This window comes from Podarcis gaigeae (genome assembly GCF_964106915.1).
Source record: "Podarcis gaigeae genome assembly, chromosome: 2".
NCBI classification, from domain to species: Eukaryota; Metazoa; Chordata; class Lepidosauria; order Squamata; family Lacertidae; genus Podarcis; species Podarcis gaigeae.
Window position 1 is genome coordinate 54,284,620 of NC_139679.1, and position 19,008 is coordinate 54,303,627.

The 19,008-nt window shown below is 40.7% G+C and overlaps 1 protein-coding gene across 3 annotated transcripts in view; it reads left to right on the forward strand.

Moving 5' to 3' along the window:
* JAKMIP2 (janus kinase and microtubule interacting protein 2) overlaps nt 1–19,008 on the forward strand; it is a 95,538-nt gene that overhangs the window by 8,241 nt on the left and 68,289 nt on the right. The window lies entirely within an intron of this gene.

The window sequence follows — 19,008 nt, forward strand, 5'->3', positions numbered from 1 at the left end:
CCAGCGTGACATCGCTGCTCTGGCGAGCCAGAGCCGCACACGGAAACGCCGTTTACCTTCCCGCTGGTAAGCGGTCCCTATTTATCTACTTGCACCCGGGGTGCTTTCGAACTGCTAGGTTGGCAGGCGCTGGGACCGAGCAGCGGGAGCGCACGCCGCCGCAGGGATTCGAACCGCCGACCTTTCGATCGGCAAGTCCTAGGCGCTGAGGCTTTAACCCACAGCGCCACAATACAATATTGTGACATATTGTATTTCAATTTGAATTATTGCAGTTATTCCTAAACTTGTACCTATACACAGAAATTGGCATTTGCAAATGTTATGCTAATATGTGTACTTCTTGATCCTCTTGTGTTTTCCTGTTTGCAATGTGCAAGTGACCTCTCTAAGGAGCATGCAATTTTTTTAAAAAAGAGGAACAGATTACTATATCAAGTTGACATTTATGTGACCGTCAGATTCTGAAGATGACACAGCACCACCAATCATCTTCACTAAAGCACAGAACTGGTATTGTAACTTTGGGGACTTCTTTCCTATGGGTATAGGTGGATTTGGGGCAGTGCAACTGGTTCCACCATAATAGGCGCTGAGCCTAGGGGGCACTACAGGGTGTTGCAACTATACCTGAAGGAGCATCTCCACCCCCATTGTTCTGCCTGGACACTGAGGTCCAGCTCTGAGCACCTTCTGGTGGTTCCCTCACTGCGAGAAGTGAGGTTGCAGGGAACCAGGCAGAAGGCCTTCTCGGTAGTGGCACCCACCCTGTGGAACGCCCTCCCATCAGATGTCAAGGAAATAAACAACTACCTGACTTTGAGAAGACATCTGAAGGCAGCTCTGTTTAGGGAAGTTTTTAATGTTTGATGTTTTATCATGTTTTTAATATTCTGTTGGGATTCACACAGAGTGGATGGGGAGACCCGATCAGATGGGTGGGGTATAAGTAATAAACACAGTAATAAATAAATAAATAAATAAATAAATAAATAAATAAATAATTTATTATTATTATTATTATTATTACATAGTTGAGCAAAATGGAAGGCTTACTTATGCTTATGTTCAGTGGAACTTAATTTTCAGTAGGCATGTCTAAGATAACCTATTTCTTTAAAGTGGACATAATAATGTTTACTACATGTAAGCCTTAATTATTTTCTGCAGATTTCCTTAGGAATAATTTTATGCATGGTTATAGATTTCATAAGTATTACTATACACATATTTATCTGAGATCTGCACTTAGCTACTACTGCATCAATATATCACTATACTGTGATATATTGATGCAATAAACAACACAGGTTAGTTGGTAGGCATTCCAAGTCACCAGTATGCTTACAGTTTCATTTCTACCCTTCAGTTTGGCCCAGAATTTCACTAGTGGTGTGGCTGCAGACTTTTTCTAGTCTGCCATAACTGATTTATTTTCTGTCTGTGTTTATTATTTTTAATTAATATTCAAGGAATTGATTGTTATGCTGCTTTTATTGATTTGTTTACTGCATTGTGCATTGAGGAAAGTGATGAGATGGTGATGTGTTGCAGTAATTGTGGCAATAATTAGCCAGAGAAATTTGTCCTGGTAGATTGCTTCTCCCCCAAACCAGCCTCCTGGTCTCTCTTTTTAAATACTGAATATCTGAATATCTCTTTTTAAATACTGAATATCACTAGCCAGCCCCCAGCCCCCTTACTCCCATTCTGAAATAAGCAGCTGATCTTGCATGACCGCCCAGATAAATTGAGACTCCTTGTGATTTCTTTATTTTATAATCTCAAAGCAAAGCCACTTTCCCTGGGAAGCTTCATGCACTAAGTACAATTAACTGCCAGCTAAGATAGGTCTAAAAATATTAGGGTAATGGACATAGAATGAGCTTCTTTGGAATCCATAGCTGAAAAATATGTGTTTTCAAATCTCCTTTGTAAGTGAAGTGTTTATTTAACAGGCATTTTAGTGGTATGCCTGTGTAGAAAATAACCAATATCTGCGGAAGGCTTCTTAGTGGTGCTACTGAGCCAAGGATAATCTATGCACACAGTACAAAGGCTGAGCTTTTGAACTACTTCATATATTTTGTAGGTCACAGACTGACCTATATGATTTCTCTTCTTTTGTTTAAGCCACTGCCGTCTGTGGTCAGTGCATTAGCCTGTAGGCTGAAAGCCCCACAACAATACAAACAAGCTTCCTTCCACATATGGCCAGTATGATGGATACAATTCAAATAAAAAATATATATTGACGAAATGTTTTACCAGCAATATCATTTGGGTTTTACTGACAAGTTCCTCTTCCTTGGCTATCTCAAATAAGTCAGGGTGTTTGTGGGAACCTGTAGGCCTCCAGCGCCCATCACACCAAGCCAGCATGTCCAAGGGACAAGGATGGTGGAAGGTGTAATCTGGAGGGCATCACATCAGCTTTCTCTTGTGTAGACAAGTACCAATAGCAGATTTGAAGGCATTCACATTTTCAACATCATATAGAGAGAGATATAGAGATAATTTTTATTAAATTTTCTGTTTTACAATTTAAAGTACTCATTTTTATATCCTTAAGATATCAGTGACTTCCCGTCTCTTTCCATGGTTCATTTTACATATCATAAATCCCTGCATATTTAACAAAAGCTATACCATTCAATATTCCATTATTACATCCATCCAAACTTATTTACACTGTTGAATTTTTCTTAATGCTGCCAGCATTTTCTCTGTACACAGCTATTTCCCATATATTCATTTAACGTTTTCCAATCGTCTCTAAATGTATGTTCTTCTTGTTCTCTTACTCTATATGTTAAGTCGGCAAGCTGCACATACTCTGTCAACTTAAGTTGCCATTCTTCTTTGATTGGGACCTCGCTTGTTTTCCACACATTTTCAACATCTTAGACACATTTGGAATATTATCGTTAGCTAGATTTGCCTTACAGGACTTGGTTAGACTTTTTAAAGGGATTCTTCAGCTATGACTTGTTCACCTAGAACAATCAACCAATGGCCAAACTATGCCAGGGCGTGCTGGCATAATCAGAACAACCTAGTTGGGATCATAAAACTGTCCAAACTCCATAAAAGGAGAACACACACACACACATTCTTTTTATTGCCGTCCAAAGACCCGCAAAAACAATTTCAAAAGCAAAGTATAGCAGAATATGGAAAATATGATTTTGTGCTACTTGTTTATCAAAGGATCACTCTAGCCATTGCATGATAATTTCACATAGCATATCTTATCCTGGATCAGCCTAAGCCTGTCATTTTAAATATATTTAAAATGGAGCAAACCCCATTGGATTAAGTGTGACCTAGTAAACATGCACAGAACTGCACTGCATGTAGATTTTACAACACACTGTAATTTAACAGAATGATCAGTCATTCAAAATTTAATTATTATCTAATATATTCAAGTGATATAACTCCAGATTCAGAAGGGGCTGTCCTCCCTCTTGTCTTTATAGAAGACAATTTATAGAATTAGCTGACAATCAATTTACACACAGGCAGTGCTTTTTTTCTTTAAAAAAATGTTTAGGGGTACTCTCATTTTGACTCAATAAAATCACCATTTTATAGTTCAGATTGGGGAAAATAAACACAGTAAATGGACAAAAGTACAAGGATTCACAAAATGTTTAGGGGTATGCATACCCCTCCTTCCCCCCCGAAACAAAGCACTGCTCACAGGTATGGGAGTATTGATTTGAGAAAGAATTCCAGGTTTACTTTTCCAGAGTTGCTGCTGTTAATAATAATGATCCCTGTTGGCTTTGACTGTTTCCATTGAGCTAGAAGCTTTGAAGCTTTGTGGTGGCAGGGGGGTGTTGTTCACATTTTAGAAAGGGACCCAGTGGTAATGTGTGGTTTGGTAACCAACTGGTGTTGAAATGACCAGTCTTTCATAGAGCTGTAAACATGGCAAGAAATCATGAGTTTTGAGTCAATAGACCACATCTTACATGTTACATTTATTTACATGATGCGCCTGACAAAATTTACATACTGTTTGATTGTAGTAAAACCTCTAAGCGGTTTCCAAGAACTATTTAAATTATGGTTATTTGAACCAAAACATATTGTGAAGGCTTATACTAACAGAATATAGAGTGTGCAAAAGTTCAAGAATTCTGAGTAAGGATAGTTTAGTAGCACATTCCAGGTCTTAAAATTGGTGTAGTTACATTGTTCAACACATTATGCAATCAAAGTTGTGTGCATTAGAAGTATTCCACAGGATTCTGCTCATAGTTACTGAACAGGTTGGCAACAAGATATAGATAAAGGATTTGAGAGCCAGGTCTGGGATAAATCTTGGCCATTCTGAGCAAATACCAGCAGCATTAGCATGTGGGATTGAAACAAAAGGGAAATTGGTTTTCCTTGCTCATTAGCACAACCTTAATGAGGTAATGTATGTATTACAGATGCTTTCCTACATCTGGGATAGATAGGAGTGCTCCTGAAATCTACAGAGAGTGGCTATGTGTGTACTTAAAAGGCAAACAAATCCTGTGTTCTCCACTTTTCACCACAAAGAATTGTGACACTGAGTCACTGAACAAGGTCACCCAGCAATCCACTGTCAGAGATGAGAAGGCATTCAAGCCTATTCTGATTCTTGCTGGGTTTTCTCTCGCACTAAAAAGAGACTAAAAGGTGTTTTACATTGTCTCCAAAAAGCCTACCATCTGGACGCCCATTTTAGTGCAGGGCACTGTGATTAAAATAATAATAATAATACTGTAGGATTTTTTGTGATTAAAAAAAAAATACTGTTGGAAATGTGTCCATGTCCACATTTCAAACTATGAGTAACAGGAGAGCAGAGAATGCCCTCTGTTTCTGCAACCGCTGCATTACCACATGATACTGAGTGATTTGTAAAGTGCTTCAGGATGCTCATGATTTCAAAAGAAGCTCTAATGGAAGGGGGAGTGGGTATCCCTTTCATTCTGCTTATGTGCCACTTAGATCACTTTCTTGTCATCATTGGAGACTGTAGGGGTATTCACTGGTTCACATTCAACGCATGCACAATCCATGTACCAGTGTACACAAACAAATGAACTGCACACTCATACTATCATTTACACGTAGTGTTCAATGATTGTACAGTCTGTGTACACAACAGTTAAGCTGTACACCAACACTTGTACATGCATAGAGACAGCTTGCACCTGTGTTCAGTGTAACGTGAGACTGTGCCTTGCTTCACTGTTCATGGGGATTTCCCTCACCTTCCTCTAAGGGAAGGGAAGGAAAACAATGTTGCATTTTTGAAGTTTAAATTGTGAGACAGAGGATGTCAGGTAGAGAGTGGGAGGTTTTGAGCTAGAGGTGGCTGAACTGACTTGGAAGCAGTTTGGAGGGGTCTGCAGGAGTCCATCTTGTTTTGGGGATCCAATCCGTGTGTGTGCATGATTTTATTTGATTTGGGAAATAAAATACATGCAAATGCATGTACGCATATATCCAAATACATCTATCTATGTCAAACAACTATAAATACAAATGATACGATAAATTCCAAAATTATAAATTTATAAACTATCACATAGAAAAACTAATATACCTATCAATGTTTGTACTGTATCTATTGTTCAGGAATTCGGTTCAAGGAACCCATTAATTTTTTTACATTTTCTCTCTCTTGTTTTCCATCTCTCAATCTTGCTGACTCTGTAAGCTTATGCACCGCAGCTACCTTCCAAAATGTTGACAACCATTCTTTTACTCTTTCTTTTTGCGCCAGCAGCATACGAGCTGCAACTATTCAATTCCTTATCAACTCCTCAAATTCACTCAAATTTCATAATGAAATTTGCCAAGGGGTCTAAGAAGCAGCATGTTATCGATGAATGGGTTTTAATTACGGTTCCCTAGAATCTATTGATTCATTGATTAATCTTCTAATTGAACCAAGGTGCTGGGTTCTTTTGGCGGCTTTGCTTCCCGCTTTTGCTTGTTTCCACCCTGCACTTCTTATCTATTTGTAACTCAGACAGAGAGCACAAGAATGTCATAGGTATCCTGTGGTCTCCCATTCAAAGAATACTCAGCCCTACAGCATGGCTGGAACACAGAGGAAACTGCCTAAGGATCCATCGAGCTCACAAGCCTGGCAGCAACATTCCAGGGTTTCAAGTGCTGGGAGTGGAGCCTGGAACCTTCTGTGTGCAAAGGACATGCTCTACTGCTGAACTCAGCCCTTCCTCCTCATGGCTCATGTCCTCAGGGAGGTGGGGAGCCTTTCCTACTGATGCCAGGAGTAGGACCTATTGTACCCTTGGAGAGAAACTGTGCACTGCCAAATGAGCAAATAAGGGCTCTCCTGAAAGCAGAGTACCACAGCAGCAGTTTTTAGAAGAAATTCAAGCAACCATGAAGGAGAATCTGGAAGCAGCTGGCAAGCTTGTGCTGTGGAGTGTTGCGGTAAATACTGGGCATCCATAGACTTTGTAGGAATATAGGGAGCTGCCTTGTACCAAGTCAAGCCATTGGTCTGCCTAGCTCAGGGTTCTAGCTTGGTGCAGTGATTCTCTAGGATTTCAGATGAATATTCTCCAATGATGGGTGTTGGACCTGGCACCTTCGGCAAAGCAGATGCTCTGTGGCTGAGAGCCTGCCAAGCAGTGTGAGGAATAAAGAGTCATGGGAACTAGAGAAGCATTTGGGACAGAAGTCAGTCAGCTGAAGTCTGCAGCCATGAGTGAGGAAAAACTTTTTATAGGCTCTCTCTCTCTCTCTCTCTCTCTCTCTCTCTCTCTCTCTCTCTCTGTGTGTGTGTGTGTGTGTGTGTTTAGTATCCCCTGTGCATCCATGCAAGTGAAAATTCAGATAGAAACGCAAAGGGGGGAGACCTTAAATACTTACTTTATCCCACTTGAATCCCGTGAAAATCTCAGTCTCTAATGTTGCCTGCTTCTATGTGAGTGTGAATGGTGGGAAGGCTGTATGTTAGGAATGTGTGTCTGATTAGAGTATTAGGAGTATGTGGTGTGGTAATGCAAGAATGGCCACTTCCAGAATGTGACCCCTGAGAGAATTCCACCTCAGGCTGAAAGATTTCCCTGCTCCTGCCTTAGTGGGTAGGACCAAGCCCCTATAACTGGTGTAGTCCAGAGGTGGCTGGGGCAAAAACCCCATTGCAGAGCTCTTGCAGACATCCTTACAAGGGGATTCTCAAGACCTGGCAAACAGTGGACTGTTGTGTCTTTGGAACCCCTAGCACAAGAGCCCATTGCAGGGCCCTTGTGGGATGCTTTGCAAGAACAAGCAACCAGCTGATAGTCAGATATTTCAAAGTCCTTTTGCCTGAGCCTTGCCTCTACCTGCCCCACACCTGACCCCATAGATAATGTTCGCTGTAGTGTAGGTGGGCCTGGTCTGGGCAAAATGACCCTGTGGGCCAGATGAAGAGGACTGGTGGGCCTAATTAGGCCTGTAGGCTGGAGGTTCACAACCCCTGAGTTCTCAAACTTGCCTAGGAACCAGACCTTCTTTGGGAAAGGCTATGGTTCTACAGCTGCAGGGTGACAGCTCATTCTTAAAGTAGTTATTTTGCCTGTAGTCTGTGGGGATCAATGAATGTTCCCCTAATGGCAGCCAATAACTGGAAATCTCTTCTGCCTCTGGAAAGCGACACCCTTCAGTAGAGAAAGTGTTGTTTCTGAGTTGCAGAGAGGTAGATACTGAGTCTTCAGTCTTCTCTCATCCAAAGCGGGGGGTGGGGGTGGGGTAGAATACCCAGGATATCTACAGGAGTGGGAAGCTCTTCACAATATAAAAACAATTGGCTCTCCAAGGAGACTTCAATGGAAGGAGATATATTTGCCATCAGTTGATTGCCCTGCTTTGTGCATGTCAGTGGCATGTTGATCTATTTAGGGGGGGAAACGCCAAGGAAAGAGCAGTTGAAGGCCAGCAAGTGTTTTTTATTGCCAACACAAATATGTTTTAAAAACACTTCGTGACATGGGGGGCATTAACTTCCAAAAGACCCATATGTTGTCTGTACTGTAAAGACATAGAGATGTGAAAAGGGGAAGTAATGGCAAACATTGATTTGTTTCTTTTGTGTTGGCAAAGGGAATAGCAGCTCAGATGGGTCCCAGGAGAGAAGCCTTGATGCAGAGAACCCATAAATGAACAGGCTAATGCGCATGCTTTCCACAGGCACAGCAGATATATAAATCCACATTCGCATAGCTATGTCTGCTAAAGGAAGGACCACTGGAACGTCACCTGTGCAAAGTGCCAGGCTAAGCATAGTCACCAATAAAACATGGTTTCACTCACCCACAGTCTCTTAAACATGAAGATATAGGAGATATAAATATGCAAAACTGAGATTCAAATGATCTTTAGTAGCTCATGTAAACATATGCCAAGACTTCACATTCTGGTCCCTATCTCAACAACAACCACAGTTGCTGGCGCATTTGATTTGGCTCTTATTGGCTTATGTTTTACTAGATTAAGAAAACTCTTACTATGGGCATGCACCCAAAAACATATCCTACCCTCATCTGGAAGCTGTGATTCACCTTGGGGACAATGGTGAAGTATTTTGCATTTATGGATTTGAAACAAAATATGTTCAAGAATTCCACAACTCCAGCTAGAGCCAATTGTAACCAATAGAGACATCAAAGCAGCATCCTTCAAACAGGCAACTGAAAGAAGGAAGATGTTGTTAAGGAGGCATTTATGGCTGGCATTTTGAACTAGATACTAGAAAGCAAAGACAATCCAGAGATTAAAGTACTCCCCCCCCCCCACAAAGCTGATTTCCAAAGCTCAAAACCGTACAGTCATACCTTGGCTTCTGAACGCCTTGGGAGTCAAACATTCCGGCTCCTGAACGATCAAAACCCGGAAGTGATTGTTCCGGTTTTTGAACATTCTTTCAGAAGCCGAATGTCCGACGGAGCTCCTGCGGCTTCCGATTGGCTGCAGGAGCTTGCTGCAGCCAATCTGAAGCTGCGCTTTGGAAGTCAAACATTTTGGAAGTCGAACGGACTTCCGGAACAGATTCTGTTCAACTTCGGAGGTACGACTGTATTAGTTTTAATGGAGTTACAGTTCATCAACTCTCATACTGAAAAAATATATTTTCTGTTCTGCCTTTGTATTTCCATAGATGTAGTGAACATACACAGGTATCAACTCATTTTGGTCAGATGTTACAGTTGGTTGAGTCTCTGCCATCACTCCAACTAATAGAATTAATCTGAGCCTTGAAAAGCACAGAGAGGTGAAAGAGAGAAAGAGGGTGTACTTCCCTTCTCCTACTGTTTAAAGCAGCTAGAATGCTAGTTAAAAGAGACCTATAAGACCAGCAAAAGGAAGAAAAACCATGCCTTAATCATTAGTACCTGCAGGGCTTTGTTTGTACACCAGCAGTGTTCACCCATGGCTGATAACTCATTTTTTTTACCAAAAAAAGAGCACCAAGTAGTAGTACCAATATATCTGAGGTGAAAGTTAGGCTACCATGACTATAATTTCTTCAATTCTGTTCTTAAAAGCAGCTGCATTGGCTCCCTTCTAATTTTCTGGCAAAGAGGCTGTTAAATTCCCCATCCAACAGATTATTCAGTGGTAGAATGTGCTCCCTTCCAGGTTCACAAGCAGGCATGTGAGGGAAAATCAGTAATAAAAATCATGCTTCACTGCAGTCTTAAACTGAAATATGGAAATGGTTGAAGCCATTTCCAAGAGGAAAACAGCACCACTGTGGGTGATTTTAAAGTGGCCTGCTGTCTCACCGAATCCCTATTCACATATCCCCCCACCCAGAGCCTTTTCAAATAGGTTAAACAACACTGTTCCCAAACAAATCCTTAGGGATGCAGCTATGATTCACTTCCCCCCATTGTAAAAATTGCTCATGTATTCCTACAGTCTTTCTGTTTTGTTATCAGTTACCAGTCCATAAAAAGAACATAATAAGAGCTTGCTGGATCATGCTAGTGGCCCATTTAGTCTGGCATCCTTTTCTCACAGTGGCAAACCAGATGCCTATGGGAAGATATGTGCTCTTATACTATAGTGTTAAGCCTTTTTTAAAGGAGTCTGTGATGTGTTGCAAAGAGCTTTTGGGAATTCTAAGTATATAGAGTGTCTACTGTATAGATTCAACTACCTATCTGTTGATCCTCTTAAATAACTTGTTGGTGAGACAAGCTTATCCCTTTGAAGAAGCCATGACTTCCCTTGACGAGGCCTATTCTTTTACATTGTTATTCTTTAAAAAAGTTTTTATTTATACTTTTCAGGTTTATACATTTCATTAGTTTTACTATCAATTTAACATTTCAAAGTTTGACTTCCTTCCCCCTCTTTCTGCAGTTCCTTAAATTTATTTTTTTAATTTCTTCTGCATAACCAAATGTCATTTAATTTGCTCATTTAATTAATCTACTTTAAACATATACTCTTATGAAACTGCAGGTTATTACAATAACCCTGCCAATGTTTTTATCTCTTTGGATCTGTAAATATTCAATAAACCATTTCCATAAAAAGTTTGTTATCTTGATTTCTTATTCTTCCGGTAACTTTCACCATTTCTACATATTCCATAAGTTTTTGTATCCATTCTTCCTTTGCTGGGACCTCTGCTTCTTTCCATTTTTGGGTGAGTAGTATTCTTGCTGCTGTAGTAGCATACATAAATAAATTTCTATACAATTGAGGTAGTTCTGTCCCTATAATTCCCAAAAGAAAAGCTTCTGTTGTTTTTTTACAAAAGTTATTTTGAACATCCTTTTCAATTCATTATATATAATTTCCCAGTAAACTTTAACCTTACTACAAGACTACCACATATGATAAAAAGAACCTTCTTTCTCTTTACATTTCCAACACTTGTTTGATTTAGATTTATACATTTTTGCCAGTTTACTCAATGTTAGATACCAACAATATATTATTTTCATATAATTTTCTCTTAAACCATAACATGCTGTAAATTTTATATCCATATTCCACAATCTTTTACATGATTAACAATCTTAGCCAAAGTCATTAGGACCAGTTTATTTTATTATTATTATTATTATTATTATTATTATTATTATTATTTGCAATGTAACAAGTTTTATTAATAGTCTTGCAATACATTACATATATATAGTACATCTCATAGAGTAAATTGAGATTTCAATCATATACACACACACACAAAAACACCATATACTTGTCTTTTCTTACATAGTTATAAACCTTAAGCTTCAGCTGTGTTTATGCTACTTTTTTGCTGTTATTAACAAAGATTATTAACAAAAGTTACTAACAAAATATCATAAAAACTTCCTGTCAATTCCCATTTTATTCTAATAGTGAATGTACCTACCATTATTAATCTATTCTTTATATATTCTCTAATACATTCTTACAACAATTTGTACCATTAATCTTCTTTCTCCTAGATTTCTTTATCCAAGTTGATTCAAATGCTGCCATAGACAAAAAACCATTGGTACATTTTTGTATATATCTCTGGTATTTATCCCTTTTTTGTGCAAATTCTTGTCTTGAACTGCCCCTTAGGCTGTTGGTCAATTGCGCCATTTTCACATATTCTTGTAACTTATTCTGCCAATCCATTATAGTCAGAACATTTTTCCCTTTCCAGTTTTTTGCTACTAGTGTTCAGGCCGCTACCGTAGCGTATAGAAATATTTCTCTTAAGTTTTTCGGGATATCTTTACCAACGATGCTTAACAAAAATGCTTCTGGCTTTTAAAAAAATGTTGTTCCAAAGATTTTTTTCAGCTCATCATAGATGAGGCCCCAGAATTCTCTTATTTTTCCTACACGTCCACCACATGTGGTACATGTCTCCATTACTTTCCCCACACCAACAGTTAATCGCGATATTTTTATACTTCCTGGAAAGCCTTGACGGGATAAGATACCATCTCTACTGCATCTTTAGCATGTTCTCTTTAATATTGTAACACGCCGTAAAATTCATAGTTGTTTTCCAAAGGTTTTCCCATTCTGCCAACATTATGGGACCAGTTTATCTGAGATGGAATGTGTCTGTTGGAACTGGTAGGGAAGAAGGCAGAGAAACCAACAGTAAGTGGACCAGAGCCAATGATAGGAAAAGCCAACTAATTTTGTCCCCATTCTCATCCCTGCTGAGTTCTACAAGGGTTAACACTGTGACTAAGGCCCAAGAAACTCAGAGTCTGACAGCTGTCTCTTTGAGTAGTAAGAAGGCAGGCAAATGGGGGCTGGCTAAGGGCAAACTGGGGTTGCTGGGGCAGGGCACCATTTGCCCTAGTAGACCAGCCCATTCACTGGCTGCCTTGCCTATAATTTCCTGAATCTCTATCTTAAAAACAGTTGGCTGTGTTCTGATTTTCTGGCAAAGAGGATGATAAACATTATCACTATTTAGTGGTCACTCTAGGATTCACAATCAAGAGTGAAAACTGTGTCTCTAGAAGGTGCGTTTAATTTGCTCGACTGCCTTGCTTAACAAAGTCAAAATCAATGTCTTCATTACGGCTCAACTTTAATTGGTTTCAAGTGTTTGTTTAATGATGATTAATTGAATTAGTTTCTTTAAATCATTTAGTTAAATGAAGTCTGTCTTTTTGTAAATCTTTGTGTAAACAGACCACTTAAAATGTGCAGGTTTGACAAAAGGAACCAAAAATAAATAAATTGCAAATTTATGTGTTTATTTCCGCCTTTGGTATTGGGAGCTTGGAGAACACCTGCCTACACCAAGCCACTTGTCAGGATGCAGATTGCTGCAGACTACCTTGTATATTGTAGAAAATATCTACACATGCACACAAACACACACTGTCATCTGCAGAAACACTGGAATCAGGCCACTCTCTTTCTGTTCGAAACCACATGGTAGGGGGCAAGAGGAGCTGCAAACTGAGAAGGCAAATAGGTGAAATAGCTTTCCTCCCCATTCTGATAATGGGAGACTCCACAGGACCCATCAAAGACCCTTCAGTCAACAGAGCAACAGCATTGGATCAGACTCAATCTTTCAATTTTAGGACCAGCTTCAGGAGACGAAGAGGCAGTACTGAGAAGTTTTTCTTCTCGGTAATCACTTTTAATATAGTCCCAGGGTTGCTGTAGATCAGGAGTTAAGCCTGTGAGCACCTTTGGATGTTTGAGTGTAAAAGGTAAAGGAGCCCTGGATGGTTAAGTCCAGTCAAAGGCGACTATGGGATTGTGGCGCTCATCTCGCTTTCAGGCCGAGGGAGCCGGCGTTTGTCCACAGGCAGCTTTCTGGGTCATGTGGCCAGCATGACTAAACAGCATAACACAGTGACGAGTGCCAGAATGCACAGAAATGCTATGTACCTTCCCACCACAGCGGTACCTATTTATCTACTTGCAGTGGTGTGCTTTCAAACTGCTAGGTTGGCAGAAACTGGGACATAGCTCATCCCATCACACGGATTTGAACCGCCAACCTTCCGATTGGCAAACCCAAGAAGCTCTATGGTTTAGACCACAGCACCACCCGCGTCCCTGTGTTTGACTGACACCCCTTCTGGTAACTTCTTTATTCACTCCCCTAAATCAGCTTTCCTCCTCCACCCACCCGAGAAAGAAAGATAGGAGATCTGGGTAAAAATCAGATATAGTAGAATTAATCTGAGTGTTGAAAAGCACATAGAGGTGGAAGTGAGAAAGAGTGCCGCTCTTCCAACTTCCTCCTTCAGCTCTATGTTCTTTTCACAAGAGAGAAAGGTAAGCAGCATAACTGCTTCATGAACAAGGGGTCAGTGCAGGAGAGAGGCTTTGTAGGTGTCAGGGGAAAACCTCTAGGTGCCATTGTGCTCACCACATTACCAAGCCCTGCTCTAGATACTATTGAGATGCTTGCTTGCTTGCTTGCTTGTTACAGATACTGTAGCCATGATTTATACATGTGGTTCACCTTCGTGTGATGGTTTTATTTGAAATTAAAATATTTAAACAAAGCAAAAAAAATCATGGGCGCTTCCTAAGTTTTGTTTGAAATGAAACTGGTGGCCTCTATAATGCCACTCCCGACATCCGGAGGGGGGGGGGTTGCGGTCTCACGCCCCATTCACACTCTCGCGGGGCTGGCTGCAGCCCCGCGGGAACAAGGGAATCCCGGGATCATTATTATGCATTATTCACCGCACCAGCCAATCGGCTGGCGACGGGGGCGGGGCTAGAAAGGGGCATTTAAGATCGGGGAAGCCCATACTCGCCCCTTTCTTTTCCTTCCAGCAGCTGCGGTTTCCCTCCCTCCCACCCTTTAGGTTCTCATCTGGACTTTGCTATGGGCCTTGGCTGGTCGCCACAAGGGGCCTGGTAGGAGTTTTTCCATTTGGCTAATTGGCTATATTTTGGAAGCCACTTGGTTTTTTCGCCTACCTCGTAGCAAAACGTCACAACACCTTGATTTTGGCGGTTAGGCATTGGTAGGGGTATTGTTATGCAAATGAGATGGGGGGAGGAACGCCATCACCTCCCCCAAAATGCTGAAGGGTAGTTCGTTAAAGGACTCCGGGGGGCGTCGCCTCGTCTGAAACCTAAGGAGACTAGGGCCTAAAGCGCGCTCCTGAGCGGTAACCCCTCGGGGAGCGCCCAGGGATGTGCATCTCGGGGGCTCCCCCTGTTGGTGCTTAACCCTTCCCGGTTATATCAGTTAGTCTGATAGGGCCAATGCCTAAAGCCAATACCGCTCTTACCTGTAATCAATAAAGTTGTGGCCATTTTTCGCCCATTAACCTAAATTCCGTGTCCTGTGTCTTTATTTATTCCATTCAGTGGGAAGGGGCGGGAATAGACACGCAATTTATATCTTTGGGTGAAATTCATCTTTGGGTGAAATTCTCACCATGTTTGCTCAGATGTATGTCCCACTGAAGACAACAGTGCTTAAGCCCAGGTAGGTGGGGTTAAGATTGCAGTCTAAGAGATGAAAGAGAAAATGGGACTTACATTTTCTTTTGTTTCACTTATTCAGCAGTTCCACCAGTGCTATTCCTGGCCTAATGCTTATTGATTTACTACCGAGTCCAAAATAAACCAACCTCTTCACAAAAGACACCCCAATTGCGCAGCCCACAAAGGCATGTCAGATTTGGTGTACTGGGCACTTCATTATGGCATTAAAAAAATCGTGTGACATGCTATGCTTACTTTAGCCTCCAGTTTTTGTAATGGCAAGTAGGTTGTCAAGCACAAAATATGCTTGCCATTACAAAAACTGTTTTATCAAATGTTAACTTTAAAAAATGTACCGGTAATTTAATATTCCATTCCTTCCTCACCAACATTAGCATTTTATTTTTTATTTTAAGTGAAGCTACTTAAAACATTAATGTTGCTCGGACAGGAGCTTATACCAAATCCTATGGCACATTAAAACTTTGTATCCATTATTTTCATTTCATTTCCTACTGATTGTTAGAAATTAGGAATTTCTCATGAATTGATAGACCTTTCCAAACCAACTATGCCATCCATCTTAGACAACACAGTATCTCCCAGCACTTGAGGTAAGTTATAAACCATGAGGCAGGACAGTTTGAGGGGCAGCCATTCTGATATGCTCCCAGTGGGCCTTTGTGCATAGAATTACATGGGAAGCAGTGTGTGGTTGCTTCCTGCACCATTTTTCAAAGAGATTGCATGATTTTTCCACACCCTTCTTTATTTCTAAATCAAACTTGGAGCAGGCAGGCTTTCAAGTAGAATACGGCCTCAATAAAATACGGCACACAGACACTGTACACTGCAGGCCTTCCTTTTAACCAGAGAATGCTGGCTGCTGAAGACATATAGGAAACTGCCTTGTACCAGGATGGGTTTTTGCCTGTCTAGCCCCATATTGTCTACAAGGACCAGAAACAGATTTTCAGAATTCCAAGCAGGTGTCCTTCCTATCATCTTCCACCTGATCTGTTTTTCGACTGCGGTGCCATGGAACTTTCCATATGCAAAGCGTGTTCTCTACCATGAGCCATGGTCTCTCCCCTCATCATTCTTCCTTCCCCAACATGCATTTGCCAGCATGTTACTTAGAGAAAGGGACACTGGTATAAAACTTCCATGTCTGATGTAACATAGATTAGTTGCTCCAAAAGACAGAAAATGGAGCTCAAAGCCAAACCCGGAGCACAGTTTTGAACGTTTGCAGAATTGAAATCTGACATCTCGATGATGCAGCTTCCAGTAGTCTTTGCCCATATAACGGGTGCTCATCCATCTTTATTCTCTTAATGATTTATTAATCCAGCTTCCCATAAAATGTAAGGGAAGCCATGAATAATTTAAGTCTGGTCAAGGCATAAGAAGAAAAACATATGAAACCCAGACAGGGCAAAGCGGAAAAGAGCAGGCAGTGGTTTGATCTCAGTCTCTCTTCTCTGTAAAAAGTTCCTCTTGAAGCAGAGCTCTGCTTTAGGGTTGCATATTTTGGGGTGGAGAGCTTTTCCGAATCAAGTGCATATAAATAAAAAACAAGGCACAATATCTAGCTCGTTACTATATTGTCAAAAGAATTGGTCTCGTATATGATATTGGAAGCATGAATAGTAATTGCAAGTCAGTGGAAATCTTACACTGGATGCTTAGTAACGCTCACTGTGGAATAGAGCTATAATGGGGGGTGGGGGTGGAATCACATATAATTTGAGATTTCGACAAGGACTAAAATCTCCAGGCACTTTTGATAAGATTTGGCATGCATTTATGACATGTACAGCGGAACCATCATTTTCAAGACAATCCTTGTCACAAGTCTGGCAAATCTGTAACTATACTGGATGATCTGATAACATTGATAATCTTTCCTTGGACTTTGTTATTTTAACTCACTCTACATGCCTACTTTAAAGCTTTGTTTTTCAACTTTTAATATTTATTTGTTGCTGTAATTGCTCTTTCTGTTTTATATACATTATAAAATGAAATAATAAGAAACAACTTTACAGAAAGAGAGATTGCTTGTTACCATGACCTGCACAGTGCATTTTGTACTCACCTCCATCTGCCTAATGACAGGGCTGGCCATGCTTTATTAACTAAGAGTGAAATATGAACCTTGCCTTCTCCTTCAAGCACTTCAATGCAGTTATTAGTATTCTGCTTTGCAAACCTGCTGATGGTGGTCACATTTCCCAGGCTTTTTGTCTTGGGGCTTAAAACTACAGATTGCATGAGGATGCATTTTGATGTAATTGAGCAGAGAGGTATATTGCTGCCCTGACAGGTGCGGACACGTTTTTAATGGACATATGGTACCTAAACTAGACTGCATATAGAGAGGAGGGCTTCTTTGTTTGTCAAAATCAATTGACTGTTATTGTAGCTTAGAATAGTTGTACTTGATTTTTTAAAATGTTTTTTCCTGATTTCATGGTTTTTCTGGCTCTGTTTTATTTATTAATTATTCCCCTCCCCACTGGCTTCTGTTTCATTGCTTTAATCATGATTGCTGCTACATTTCCTCATAGTTGTCATGTTTTAGTGTGGCTTTTTGTTGACTTCTAGTAGAAAAGCGGACTTAAATATTCAAAAGGGAATAAAGAATGAACAAAATGTGGCAACGACAAAACCGTTACCTTTCCCCCAAAGTAAACAGTTGCTATCATTGCAGCCTTATAAAAAAAGACAGTTGTTTCTGGTTGCTCCCATGCAACTAATATCACCTGTGGGAATGCAGGTCTGTTTCACTCTCTCAAGGTTGCAGAGAGCATGCAGAGAGAGTTTGCTGTGTGCACCCTAAGCAGCACTTCAACAATAGAGCTACAGTGACTACAAGAGGGCAAACACCAGGTCCAGCCCATCTCTCAGAAAACACCCTTTTCTACTAACCTGGCCCAAAGAGTTGCATAGATAGTGGTTGGGTGTAGTTGCCTAATGTTACAGAGCAGGATCCATGTCACAGTGCCGGGAGGGGTGTCTCTGGGGGAACAGAGGATGTTATGAAGATGCAGTGTGTGTTGTTGTTTTTTTAAAGGAACTCAACAGAAACAGGAGGAAATGGGACTGGGTTTAAGGGAAGACAGCCCTTAAGAAGCTGAAAAGGGGAGGACTATAGTTGAATTCAGGAGAGAGATTTGAATAGGATAAGAGAGCACACTGTGAGGCACATAGACCTGGTTCACACATAATATGAAACTATTTTTATAAACCATGGTTTTGCACTCTCTGAACCCTGCTAAGAAATTTAGCTATGGTTTGTTTTCTGCCAACAAACCACAGTGTGAATCCCATGGTTTATTGTTGGTTTAGGAACCTTGGCTTGCATTACTGTGGCTTGTTCATTATTAGTGAAGCCAGCACCCTTTCTTAACCATGGTTCATCCCGGGCATAAAACCAAGCTACAAAGGCACATGGCAAAAGTAGCTAGGAAACAAGGCAAGCTTTGAACTGGAGTCCTGAGAGCCAGACAGATCTGGAGAACCACATTTGCCCCCTGGGCCCAAGGTTTCCCATTCCTGGAATAGAGTAAATGACTGAGCAGTCGATTTACAGGAATAAAATTAAAAGAAAAGTCATTGGCAAAAGGGAAAGAAAGGGGAAAGCCTAGAAGCTTACAGATGGGAGTTTCATGGACTAGCTCAGCCATTTGTACTTATCTTTTAACATTTGATACTGAAGATTGCAATGAACTTTGCTTCAGGCACTTCCTTCTATAGTTCACTCTGCCTGAGCACCATGTTATCTGCACATTCAGTGCTTGTTGTGCTGTGGAACTAATGTTTGCCTCGGACCACTGAGAGGGGGAATAAAAATAAATTTCCTCTGCCTGTTAGAATTGCACAGCTGCGTCTGAGCTGCTCCAGGAGGAGTCTGGGAATGCAAATGTGTCTTTTAATACATGCAATTCTAATTAAGTGTAGTCATAACCCCGTGCTGTGGTAAAATTCTCTGTACTCTGAAGCCGCGTATTAAACGCTTCTCCTAAGGAGCGTGGAGAATCCCCTCAGGAGGCTGATTCCTCAACA